General features: G+C 41.2%; 1 protein-coding gene across 2 annotated transcripts in view; it reads right to left on the bottom strand.

The window, feature by feature from the left end:
* CSRNP3 (cysteine and serine rich nuclear protein 3) overlaps positions 1 to 12,672 on the bottom strand; it is a 92,279-nt gene extending 79,607 nt beyond the window's left edge. Inside the window, exon 1 of one of the 2 annotated variants that reach the window (XM_050711726.1) lies at positions 12,564 to 12,672. The gene's annotated coding sequence lies outside the window, so the exon portion shown is untranslated. Of the gene's footprint in view, positions 1 to 12,250; positions 12,343 to 12,563 lie in introns of those variants that run through there. The other variant, XM_035536850.1, reaches the window with a different exon arrangement.
* Between the last annotated feature and the right edge of the window lie 573 nt (positions 12,673 to 13,245).

Below are 13,245 nucleotides of genomic sequence, written 5' to 3' on the forward strand. Positions count from 1 at the left end.
GGACAGAAAGGAAGGGAAGAGATGGCCGGGGGAAAAAGGTACTTGTAGATTTACATGCGTCAAAGAACTCCGAATACCAGTAAGTAATGTCTCTTTTTATCTTCACTTGATAATCCACACAGGCACTTATATCGTGGGTGACTCCCAGCAGCTCCCCTCAGGTTATGTAACTTTTTGATAGGGCATCACGTTGTCCTTCCTTACGGAACTACAGTAATTAGATTCTAAAGCGTGAGATCAGCTCAGGCATACTGCTTAATGAAGACACAGATGGAGGTTGGTATTTGGAGAAAGCTACAGGCAGACATTTGAGACTTACCCATTTGTTCATCAGGCTGTTGACCACAGGATCAGCAACTTGCCTAAGAAACATAGTGGCTACTGCCTGGCTCAGGAGCAGAAGTTACCACCTCAGATATAAACACGGGAAGCAGTCAAGTTTTCAACAGGATAAAGCTGTCCTGAAAGATTGTCACTACAACATCTGATTACATTCCATACACGTGGTCTAGAAATAAGAATCTTATTCACCATTCTGCTATCAAGATTCCAGGCACATATGTCATGTTCCATACCTTACATCTATTAGACCTCCTGAAAATAGAGAGACTTTGTAACCCCTTCTTTCTCAGTGTCCTACATTCTATTTGCCTCTCAAGACATGAAATACAGGCCAAGAGCTCTGCAAACATGCCTTGGAACTCATGAATATCTGGCACTCACTTGCTGGCTCCATTCTTCCTGAGACACTTGGTTTTTTGCAGTCACACCATTCAAAAAAAAATAAAAATCCCACCCCGCTCCAGGAAAAACGTATCTGTTGCTATGAACTGATAAACTGCAAGTAGCAGGGTTAGGAGACAGGCTCTTGAAAACACTGCGTCTTGCCACACTGGAAGGTGCTGTCATATAATTTGAACAACAGCGAGCGTCTTGCTGAAGGATCTCTCAGCAAATAACAAAGGGCAGCACCTCTAGAGGAAGCTACGAAAGCCTGGCACAGAGCATTACTTAGGTGTCAGAGACAATGTGGCCTAGGAACGACGATCACTCTTAGTGCCTGGCTGGAAGATCAGCTGTGGAGCCGAAATCCAAAATGACCAAGAATATGACCAAAAATGACCAACCTGCCTAAAATAAGAACACCTCCCATGGTTAGGAGCCAAGAGTTAAGCCAATGGCCAACACAGCTCATGACAGGAAAAGGCAAAAAGACTCTCAAAGATGGAGGAGGAAAAAAAAACTTTTTTAAAAAATGGAGAATTGAGGTTTTTTTCCCCACAAATGGTGGGCAAATGCTGTCATCTACAAGCCTCAGAAATCTTTCAAGGCATGTCGGATTCCAACAATCCAAGGTTTAAATAGTGAGAGGCTCCGCACAGAACCTGTGTGAGTCTCTGACCAAACCAGAACTCTGAAATCAGAAGCAGCACCATACAAAAATGCAGCAGGCATACAAGTTATATTGGCTGGAATGCCCTACTGACTGCGTTTACTGACGCCTGAAGGGATGACTGCTCAGCAGCAGCTGGATAACTGCAGGCAATGCAGAGTGAAAACGTCACCCTATAGTTCGAGAATCTAAACTCTTTCAAGAAAGAACATGATTACTTCATCGTAACATTCAGACATTTTTACTTTTTAACAGAACATAGAAGACTGTGCCATTTCTGAAGCAGCTGTGCCTAACAGTATTTGTTTCAGTTTACAACAGTAAAAAAAACAAGCCTTTTTGATATAGCACATGAGGATGCTAAAAAGCGGCAATACTGGTCAGTGGACCTGACACTTGACAACGTTATGTGAGGTGGAATTTTCAAGGAGCTGTAAACACTATTCTAAGATGGAAAGAAAAAAAAAAAAAAGGAATACACTGCTTTCTGTGCAGCTGTGAAGAGCTATAGTTCCTTTCTCAGTTTTAAGGGAAACGGTACTGCAGACCTCTGTTATAATAAGCAAGTTTTTCTTTAGCCCTTGATAAACAAAACCAAAACAAATTCTCCTTTCCTCTTAAAAAAGAAAATACAGTTCATATAAAAAAAACACCAGAAACCTCTGTGAAAACACTGCCAGGTGGGAACAAATTTCAAGGCAAAATTGAGAGAAACGTATTCAAGGCAGACTAATTTTCACCTCTTCAAGTGCAAGTTGCATAAATTTCAACTCCTCAGACTCCCACCCACTTACCAACATACATCTGTATTCCTTCAATCAGTTTAACAGTACAGTCACCTGCCTTCAGTGAAATCAAAAGTGGAATAATAAATGAAACATGGGAGAGAAAAGGTAAGCAAAGAAATTCTGCACAAGAGTATATATAATTTCACATTAATTCATCTGTGACTATCTTACAAAGCAGCTTTCCAGCATGGAAATTATTTCCAGTTCCAATTATTTACATACCAACATGTTTTATAGTAACAGCCTGAAACATCAGATTTTAAAAACAAGACTCTTATAAACCATAATCTAGATGTCATGACTGAAAGACAAAATTAAGCAAACTTAACAGAACAAAACAAAAACCGACAATTTTTTTTTTTTTCCAAAAAAAGTTTTTAGCCATATCAGCTTTGGTAAGGAGTGTAATGCTGGAATGGTAAAGTAAGAAAAGAGATGGGGTACTACCCCTTTTGGAAGGGGCACAGACAGACTGGCAGCAAAAAGGCAACTGATAGCTAGTTCAGGGAGGGATAGAACTTCCCCCCCCGTGACAAGTTCATTATGAGTCCATACTTAGTCACCACCACTGAGTATCTGAAAGATTAATAAATGTTCTTTTTCTTTCTGCTTATTTTGCAGGTTATACAAGTTTCTTCTTTTATTTATATTCCATCTTTCTCTACTAATGGTCTGACTTGATGAAACGTTTAAGCTGATTTTGAATCAAGCCAGTTCTGACCTTGCTAGCAATTAAGCATATTGATCCCCACCCCCCCCCCCCAAAAAAAAAAAAATGCACGTCCCAGGCTGCCTGAAGACTTTCATTATTTTATTAGTTACTTTAATAAATATCAAAGACCATTTGTACTTGGCAAGTATAAGATTCCCCTTCCACCCCTTCTCTTTTAGGGCCATGGGTGAGGTATTTTATGGAAGGAACTACAACATCAATCTAATCCCTGTATTTCTGTCATAGAATCAAAGTTCCTACTCAAATTAAGAATGTTGTATATGGGATGCTCATGGTAATCAATTCCCACAGATGCTAATAAACCTGCATTACTGAATGCAGAGATATGTGCGTGTGTATTCAAGTGTTACTTAAAGTTTGTTAAATGACAAACATCACTAATACTGTTCCTTTTTTGACAGTCTTCAGTAGTTTTTTAAGAAGCCTTCATTGCAGAGAGTATTGTAACATAATGAAACACCCCAAAACATAAATCTGTGAAGCTGAATATTCTGACCTTAAATAGTTCTACTGATGTCAGTTACAAAGTTCTAATTCAGACAGGAAAGGTGGAAAAACACCAAGAACAGGGATAATCCCAAAATACATTTTTTCCAAACATTTGACACTGACCCCAAGTTAGCATTGTGGGTACCTGTCATTTTTCAGAGAATTAAGTTAAAAATCAACTTAATTTATGTTTGATAATTCTGCCTCGTGTGCCACCATTCTAATTTCAGCCATATGCAGTCTCCCAGCCCTTCTATTTCATCTTTTTCCCCAACAACTTTTGGCTCTCTCCACCCAGTGCAGCCTAATGCATGACTCCACAGCTACCCTGTGCTCAGCCTCACAGATTGAACACGTGCCCTTAAAGGCAGCTTTACACTCAGATGCAGTTAATGCTGGGGGACTGGCCATAAATCACCCTATGTACATTACTAGAGAGCTCCTAAGTCTACACCAATATCTTAAGGCCAATCTTCTCTAACAGATTTCAGATCTTCTGGCCATCAACACACCAACCAGTTATCAAAGAGAAGTGACCAAATGGTGATTCTCAAGTACACTATATGCATAAATAGCAAAGTTGTTAAAAAACACTGTACACAAATAACTTGATAGATCAGTTGCCCTTTCTGAAATTCAATAGGTGCCTGATGTGTCACGATCCTTGCAAGTAGAAAAGTTCATTATTTACCTTTTCATTGTGTTATAGCTAAGGTGGAGTTCAGAATGTCTGCACATAGCTTTGCTGATAAACTAAAACGTACTTGGTCTCCAGGTGACGTTTCAGCCACACCAAAGCTTGTTCAGCAAACAATGCACCTGCACCTCCACATACAGATTTGCAGAAGAGTTCTAGAAGAGGACACTCAGGAGGAAACTGGAGTCTGGTCCCTATTTCCAAAACGTTGCGTACAATACAGAAACAATTGTGTGAACATGTAAGCAAGCCCAGATGTCCCTTTGCTCAGCTGAGTGACCGGGCAATGAGGCTTGAGCGTTACACCCCTTTTTGTCCCTTTTAACCCAGAAGACACACTCCTCAGCATTATCTGCTCCAAATTATGTTACAGCTTGTCATTTATGACACACTTCTGGAAGATGCAGGTGCGGGCTGGAACGCTTTCAGGCTGAGGGAAGAACAGTAACCAAGTCTCTCACTTTCTTAGGAAGTTTTCTCAACTACAACAAACAAGTGCATGCCTATCTTTTGTAACAGAGACGATCCTATTACATCAAGAGTCCGCCCACAGAAAAGGGATCAGTGTAGGGGATTCTCAGTGTACACAGCTGCCTATACTCTAGAGATCAGAAATTCAGACATACTACTTTGCTAATACGTTCACTTTAGCCATCTAGAAATCCCAGTGAATGCAGGATGACTGAGCTTTACTGTGTTTTTTAGCATAGGAAATAAAGCATTACATTAAAGGTTAAAGCAGTAGAGAACCGCCAAACTGATTTCCTGAGTTGCAGATGCCTTTTTAATCACCTCCAGGGCAGCATTGGACATTGCAAAAATGCTTCCCTAAATCATAAGCTTCATAGGCAACATGCCAAGAAAACATCATGCTTGGCAATGAGAAGCAGCACAGCGGAAAGAAAGCACTGGGAATAATTTTAACCAAATTGCTCAAGCCATGTCAAATAAGGGAAAATAAAGTTTTGTCACTGAGCACACAGATCTCTTTTCAGACAGATGAACTTCTCAAGAGAGGTCCTATAAAAATCCCAAAATTGACATTAGAAAAAAAACAAACAAACAAAAATCAGCCTTTCTTATGCATTAATTCGTAAGCCTTAGTTAAGGGCAATTTTTAAAACAGTGACAGAATCTGCTCTATTCTGCATCATTGTGAATTTATAATAATTCTGGTGAAGTTAATGAGCAATTGAAGCTGGAGAATGGGCTTTTGTTCAGTGTTCAGAGACACAAAGTCAAAGAATCAGATGCAGTGACAAGTCACTCAAACTCTCCTATATTTAGAGCTTGTTATATGCATTTATATTCAGTATGGCTGTGTAAGGGAGTATATATTAGGCAAAGCTCTATTTTAATCTCTACTAACTTACTAGTGTACTTTTTATGGACCTTCTTATGCAAGCCAGATAAGAATTTGTCTTAAAATCTGGCTAGGTAGGTAGCTGCATCCCCTGATGAAAGATGTAGTGCTTAAAACTCATTATACAATGTAACCAGAGGGCAATTGGGGTGGAAAAAAAATAACGTCTTTATGTCTGATGAATGGATGGATAGAAACTATCTGACAGTTAAGTGTCATCCTGTCACTGAATAAACAAAGATGACACCAACGACAGTTCTCTTTTACAGCTGCAACAATAGGGGAAATACTGAAGGTCAGCCATCAAACAGTCACATCAATATTTGTGTTCCGCACAGAACACAGAGCAACATAATGTGAAGTGCGAGTGAAAAACGTGTGTTTATAAACAACTCAACTTCTGTGAGCTACTAGCACGGGCATTAACAACTTCCTTATGGTACCACGGAGCTGTGCTAAAGGCGGCCTTTCCATACATTACATATGAGACAGTAATAAGTTTTTCTTTTTTTTTTTTTTTTTTTAAACCATTCACTGTTATGGATTAAAATTTAATAGAATTTGAGTACAAAATGGAAGATACAGGAGAGCCATTTCAAATATTTATCAAATGAACGACTATTTATGATATTTTAGCCTACTAATGCACTGTTCTCACTGAATACTTCAGCACACAAGACAGAAATAAAACGTTTTGCAACAAGTTGAAGTTCTAAATGAATGCTGATTGAATGTATATTAAATATACATTCTCTAGTCAGCTATCACTAGAATTAGGCTAAAACAAGGCTAAATATTCTGAATTTAAATCTGTTTAAAAGTCAAATAATCTAATACTGAGATGCAAGTAATATAGGCATTAAAATATATCCTAATGAATGTGATTTTTCATTCTAGTGACTGGATACAACAAGAGAACAAAATATTTTCTTCCATAAAACCAAGCAATTTTAGCTACATTCATGGTGTTTCTTCCACCTCAGCTGATATTTACAGACTTAATCTTATAAAAACCTTAAGAAAAACAGTAGTTTTGAAAATAATTGACTGTGTTTGTTCTACAGATAATGCATAATTATAAAAACTGATTTTCCCTCATCTTTTTAGGAATTTTAGTCATACCCAAGATCAGAAACAGAATCATGTAGCATATTTCATCAGTAGTATACCGGATACTGGCAAGAAATCTAGATGATGATCAACACACGAACTACTGAAAGTCTTTAAATGACCTTTATTTAGCAGTAAGTATGTGGTTTTTTTTTTTAATTAACATTTTTATCAGACCACTCCTAAAAAAAAAAAGAATTAATTCCTTTTGATGTGTAGTGTGGCTTAAGTCTAAGCCACACTACATTCTGAAGACAAAGTAGGAATTTTCTTTAAAATCGCTATCCATAAGGGAGGTACCATAATTCCCAGAGAACCTCTCCATGCAAACACCAGTTCGGTGTGATCATGCACTGACACCTAGTGAATACTTGCAGTTAAGAAATGCTGCTGCTGCTTTTCTAATTGCCCATGCAGGACAAATGGTACCAATATATTCCTGCTGAAAAGGGTGTTCCACAGATGGACTACGGTTTCCTTTTTCTAATTAGAGACACATTAGGGTGTGTAGTATTTCATACACAAGCACGAAAGCACACATAGTATAAAAAACATGTATGTCCCCATACATGAATGACTACCTCACTTTGTTTTCCACCCACAATGACAGGCTGGTGGGTAGCACCCAGCACCCCAACAAAGCCACGCAGACAATGAAGTTCCCAGGGCCGGACCAGGGCTTTGCACACCTCCTCCTCTACACAGGGAGGCCGAGGGCTCCCATACAGCGAAACTGCTCTGTTTCCATTACGGAGCAGATGGTGATAGAGATGAGCTGAAAAGCCCTTAAACGTGAACAGCACATGCTGAGGAACAACAGAGGCTGCAACCGCAGGATTTATAGCCCAGAACAACCCAGGGTCAGTGACTGCATCGTTGTATTGTTGCCTCCTCTGCTGCAGCTCAACAGCGAGGCAGATGCCAGCCACCTGACCCACTCACCCAGCCTTCCACACAACCACCAGCCCCGCAGCCTCTTCACACACAGCAGAAGAGATCTGAGATAGCAACTCACAACTCTTTCTATTCTTTAGTTGCATTTAAGGGATTCTTTCTCCCAAACTTTACACATTTCTCAAGCATAACACCAGAGCCAGCAACTACCTTCTCTTGAATTTTCAGGGAGCACTGGACAAATGATTCAGTGAAAAACTCTGCTGCCTAGTATTACAAGCAACATCGGAAAGGCAAATATCAAAATAAACCGCCAAAGCTAACAAAAATGAGTTTGTTTGTTTCCAGAGGTGGTACATGATACACTACCAGATGCTGTCAGTCACCATAAAGCTTTGCGTACCCATGTTCAAATTTTGAATATTCATATCCTGATTTTCTTGAATTCCCAAATGTAAGGATGCCCAAAAGTCACGTAAAGCATTCTGAATGACACTGCTGCAGGCTATAAGCTACCATTCAACCTTAGTGCTGAACTGATTCAAGAATTGTTCAAGAGAAGAGCGATGCAGAGGTCCAAACTACACACACCTACCTTGTTTGATCTATCTACTAGGGGGCCAATAAAGGAAAGAGAAAAAAAAAACAATCATTTCAGAAATTTTAGGGCAGTTTAGGCTTCATTTGAGAAACCTGATGCTGCCTCACAGTAGTCATGGATGGGTCTGGGTGTCAACCCTGGTTTCTCTCTCACACGTATGCCACTTACTTTGATGCAAGCTCAGACACACGCAGGCGACAGCACTAGTGAAAGGTCTTTCACAAAGGGGTGTCTCTCAGCTACCCCAAGAAAAGGAACGCTGGAGGAAGCGGTGGTGCCCCGCCACCTCCATCACCCACACACTGCAGCCAACGGGGAATCTTCAGACCTCAGGACCAGCATTCGGGAAGCGCCAAAGCTCTAATCATGACCCTGAGCTTTGCCCTCAGTCTTCCTAAACTATTTTGAGCAAAGCCATCAGTATATTCACCTGAAAAGGTGAGGGGTAGGCATACACATGAAAACATACACAAGATTACCACCACTATTCACAAATTTTAGTATGTGAATTATGTATATTATTTTAGGATTCTTGTATTAAAGCATCTAAGTCCATTTTAAAAGTACCTGTTTTATCAATTCATCTTGGAAACAGTGTCCATCAAGCCAAAGTAGATACTAGTGGAAGCCAACGCAAATCCTGAGCAGCTTTAACTCTCAGTATTTTATATGCATATATGATGTTTACAAATGTGGCTTCTTGTTTGTCAGGATCCCACCTGGAAGATGTTTTCCAGGCTATAATTACAATAAGCCATTACAAATTTTCTACCATCTCCTATACTATGACAAAAATGAAAATTGGTAACCATGTTCCTGTCAAAAAGGAATTCACATTTACATGTAATCATACAAACAAAACATAGATTATTAAAGGGGGGATGGGAGCAGGACACCAGGGAGCCTGATCAGCTCCTTTCATGGATCAAAATTGCTTCTGTAATAAAGAAAATGTATACCCCCTCAAACCATACACAGTGTTCTGTTTTGCAGATCAAAAATCCTTGTTGCCATGGGAACTGCAAAAAAAGTCAGTCATGACATAGCAAGGCTGTAACAGAAACATGTCTGCTGGGAAATTACCACTAGTCCTGGTTTTCTTATCAAAAATGCTCGTGTATTTTCAACCTGAAAACAAAATGCTTCCTCAGATCTTACTTTCATACTCTCCCCCACAAGTGTCTAGCAAATTTCCACTAAAAATTGATATGATACATATATCATTTATACAGAATAAGGTAAGCAAAGTACTGTTTAAAAAGATGTACTATGTACAACATAAGAATAGCAGCTTGCACATTTCTTTCCCAGACACACTTGGTACAAAACGTGCACTCCTGATTTACATTGCTCAGTCTATCTGTGCGCAGGAAAATAAACAGATCTTTTAAAAAAAAAAAAGACTAAAACACTTGATGAGAAGCACACACAAGAAAAAGAATATTGCATAAAACAGATTACATGAAGCAATATTTACAATGCAATTGTTTAAAGCAGTATTTCAAGGTTACTTATACATACAGTTTGCTTTTGTACCTGTGTTCTCACCAGGTAACAAAAATTAACGTTTGATTGCTAGAATAGAAAACCATCCCTTTTGAGAATGCTGTTGTCACTTCAAAGCAAAGTGAAAAATCAGAGTCATGCAATTCCCACTTGAACAGAAACAGCTCCCAGAAGCGTGAATAAAACAACAAGAAAAACGCTGATCAAAGCATCCATGTAATAACATGGAATTCACAATGCAAACAAACATACCCTTTATAGCACCCCATTATAATCTTACAGAAATATTAGACTTATTTTTCTGTCAAGCATGTGTAATGATGTAAAGTGTCTTGAGAATACCGCACAAAACATATTACATATAAATACTGTTAAAATTATTTGACCTCTGTGCTGGTTTGTAGCACAATGAAGTGGGGAAGAACCCTGGACAAAACAGTTTTGCAGAACAGTATCTGCAGAAATTGCTTTTGTATGTAGTAGTAGTCTCTCTCCAAATATATCCATATATTAAATACATCTTTGTTTTAACACCGCAATTACTTAAACATCAGATTATAGCAAAATAGTTTCCAAGATTTCTTTTAGAAGTAAGTGCAAGTGTAATCTGCAGACTGGCTCACAGTTTTGGATAGTTCTGAAGAGCTGTTAACTAGGAAATAAATTCTTTGTTAACTGTTCAAACCACACTTGCTTATCAGGCTGCACATTATACAGAATATAGGACTACCAAAACCAATTAGTTTGATTAACTCTTCATTTCATGCCTCATGGAGACCAGATTTGGGTAGCTATCTGGAAACATAGTCATGCTCCCTCTCCTTCTTGTCTTGGTCTGCCTAGCCTGGCACAGAACCGTGCAGGTCTCATGAAGTCCTCGGACAAGCCATCAAACTGCTGAGGGCGATCAGAGCAGTGGGAGTCATCTCCAATGGAGACTGAACTCATCCAGGAAAGGCAACAGTTTTTTTTTCATGACAAAGCCATACAATAAACAGGATAGTTGAAGGACGGGGTAATACCTGCATCTTTACTACAGTTGGAAAATTTGCAAATATATTTAAACCGAGCTTAAGAAGTCAAGTCATTTACAACAATAAAACGAAAGAGTTCAGTGTTCAATACTTGGTATTGCAATATTTATAATGCCATATACAATATATATAATACCTTGTGCAATACAATGGAGAAAATTTATATTCACAATAGCATGGCATTATTCATTTGATAAACTGGTGAGGAAGAACAACCGTGGACTAACAAACCAACTAATGTAACTAATGCAACTGATATAACACCACAAAGTATACTACGGTAACAGTAAACAATTTTTTAAAAGGAAAATAAAACAGGAAAATATTTAATCTTCTAGATCTGTGTATATCAACCCTTCACTTAAAGCTGCATCTATTTGATGAGTCATTATTTCAGTAATAAGGATGCTCGGCATTTGTCAGATTCATACAGATATTAGGCAGACATCTTCGCTGCCAGGGTCATCAAGCCCCCCCCTTTTCGTCAGTTCATTGTTCCACTAAATTAGTCACTACCAACCACCTGTAAAGATGCCCCTATTTACATTTCACTATTAAATAAATAAATAAATAAAAAGAAGCCATGGCACGGTTCAGCCCCATTCACTCCCCTCTCCATCTTGCACAAACAGATCGATGGGTTACATCAGCGCGGTGGTTACAGGGTAACATCTGCCTGTGGCTGGGCGCTGCTACTCCTGCTACTGGACTGCCAGCATCACAAGCACAAAACTAGGCTGTGTTCAGATCATCGGTATCCTCTGTGATAGACAATTTGATGTAATTTATAACATCCTCTTTACAAGGCTTTTTGTTTTTAAATTACACCAATTTACAATAGTGGACATGTGTTATCACAACACAATTACAATATCCTGCAGTTGGTATTACTTATTTCCCCCAGCTACTGCTATGCAATCACAAAGGCAGTAAATTATTTAATATTGTCTTTAGAAGGACCTGTCAGAATCTGAAATCTAAACAGTAAGGCATAAGTCAGCAATAAATTCACAATAATATAAAACTGCAAACTGCAAACGCTCCTCACTGAATCACGTAAATAAGGGCTCCTGTAGCATGAAGATGACAGCTGGTATCCAACTGCTTTATGTTCCTGAAAGTGCCTGAGTCTGGGCCCACTTCACTCAAATTGTGGACAGATTTCCCTAATATCAACCAACCTCACACCACACACAGGTGAAAGCTGTGTTTCTTTCAGGGTAGATAAAGTAAATGGATCTGAAGAGCTATGCTTAGGATCCCTGCGAACATTGTGAAGTAAAGGATATTTAGTCATGAAGATAAACAGAAACCATCTCTGAAGGTCTCTGTTTTTTAATCCATTTTCTATCTTAAGCACATGATAGCTGCAATTTTTAGTGAGTTGTCTTCAACTAGTGAGGTACGCTGCCGGGCTAGCCTGAACCACGCTTCACAGGATAAACACCACAAAGGTAAAACACCTAAACAAATCAGCAGCCAGGAGCAGGCGTACAGGACGGGCAGCCCCCTCCTTGCAGCCAGGCTTTAGAGCAGGGTTTCAGAGCCCGCAGCTCTTTGAGCTTGCTGTCCTCTGACAAAAGCAGCACAGAAGCAGTCCGGGGGCCACCACCGCGCCGCCTCAGCACCTGAGCTCACGTACCTTTCTTTATTCGCCCCAACGCCTGCCAGAGTAACAACGCGAAAACGCTCCGGCTCCTCACAACGTTACGCCTCCCGCACACGCGATTCCAAGGTACCAGTCTCCAGCCGCCGCACTGACGAAACAAAGGCGGCCAACTCGGACTTCGCAGCCGTTCGGGGCGGCGCTCGGCGCACAGCGGAACGGAGCGGTGCCAGAGCCGCCGGGCACGGCACAGCACGACCCGGTTCGGTTCGGCTCGGCTCGGCTCCTCCAGCCCGCTCCCCCCGCCGCCTGCCCTCGCCTCGCCTCGCCTCGCCCCGCCCCGCCGCACCTCACGCCGGTGCCGCCGCCGCCGCCGGCCGTCGGGCTCCAGCCGTTGGGCTCGCACCGCTTCGCACCTCCTCCACGCGCCGCCGTGGCGGGGCTGTTGGGCTCGAGCCGCCGCTGCCAGGGCCGCCCCCGGACGTGCCGCACGCACCTCCCCTCAGCCTGGCCCCGCCCGCCTCCCCTGCGCCCCCTCACCTGCTCCGGGCGGCTGCAAGCGGGTGCCGAGGCCCCGCTGCCCGCCCGCCTCAGCGCCGTGCCCGAACCGGGAGGGCTGAGGAGCAGCGGCATGGCAGAGGGACCAGCCTCTGGATGAGGGGGAGCTCGAGCAAAAGCACGCCTGTCTGCTCCGAGCGCGCTGTTAGTGTTGGCGCTAGGCTCCTGGTGCGTACAAATCGCTGCAGGAAGCGTGGATCGGTTCTTGAATGGTATCCTCTATACAAACGTGTGTATCTGCTTATTTTTCACAGCTCTCCTGCCACAAAACCAACGAACCGGTCGTAACTTTGGTAATTCGGTGATGGGATTTCAGACTCTCTCTCATCTCTTCCTTTCTTAGACCCTACCCTGAGCACTGATGTTTTCCAGGCAGAGGGGAAAATCGAATTGCAACACTGCAGCCTAACAGCTCGCTACAGTAGCGCTGTAACACTGATGTGTGGAATTAAAAATCTCAACAAACCATTAGT

The sequence above is a fragment of the Cygnus atratus genome, chromosome 6 (assembly GCF_013377495.2).
Source record: "Cygnus atratus isolate AKBS03 ecotype Queensland, Australia chromosome 6, CAtr_DNAZoo_HiC_assembly, whole genome shotgun sequence".
NCBI lineage: Eukaryota > Metazoa > Chordata > Aves > Anseriformes > Anatidae > Cygnus > Cygnus atratus.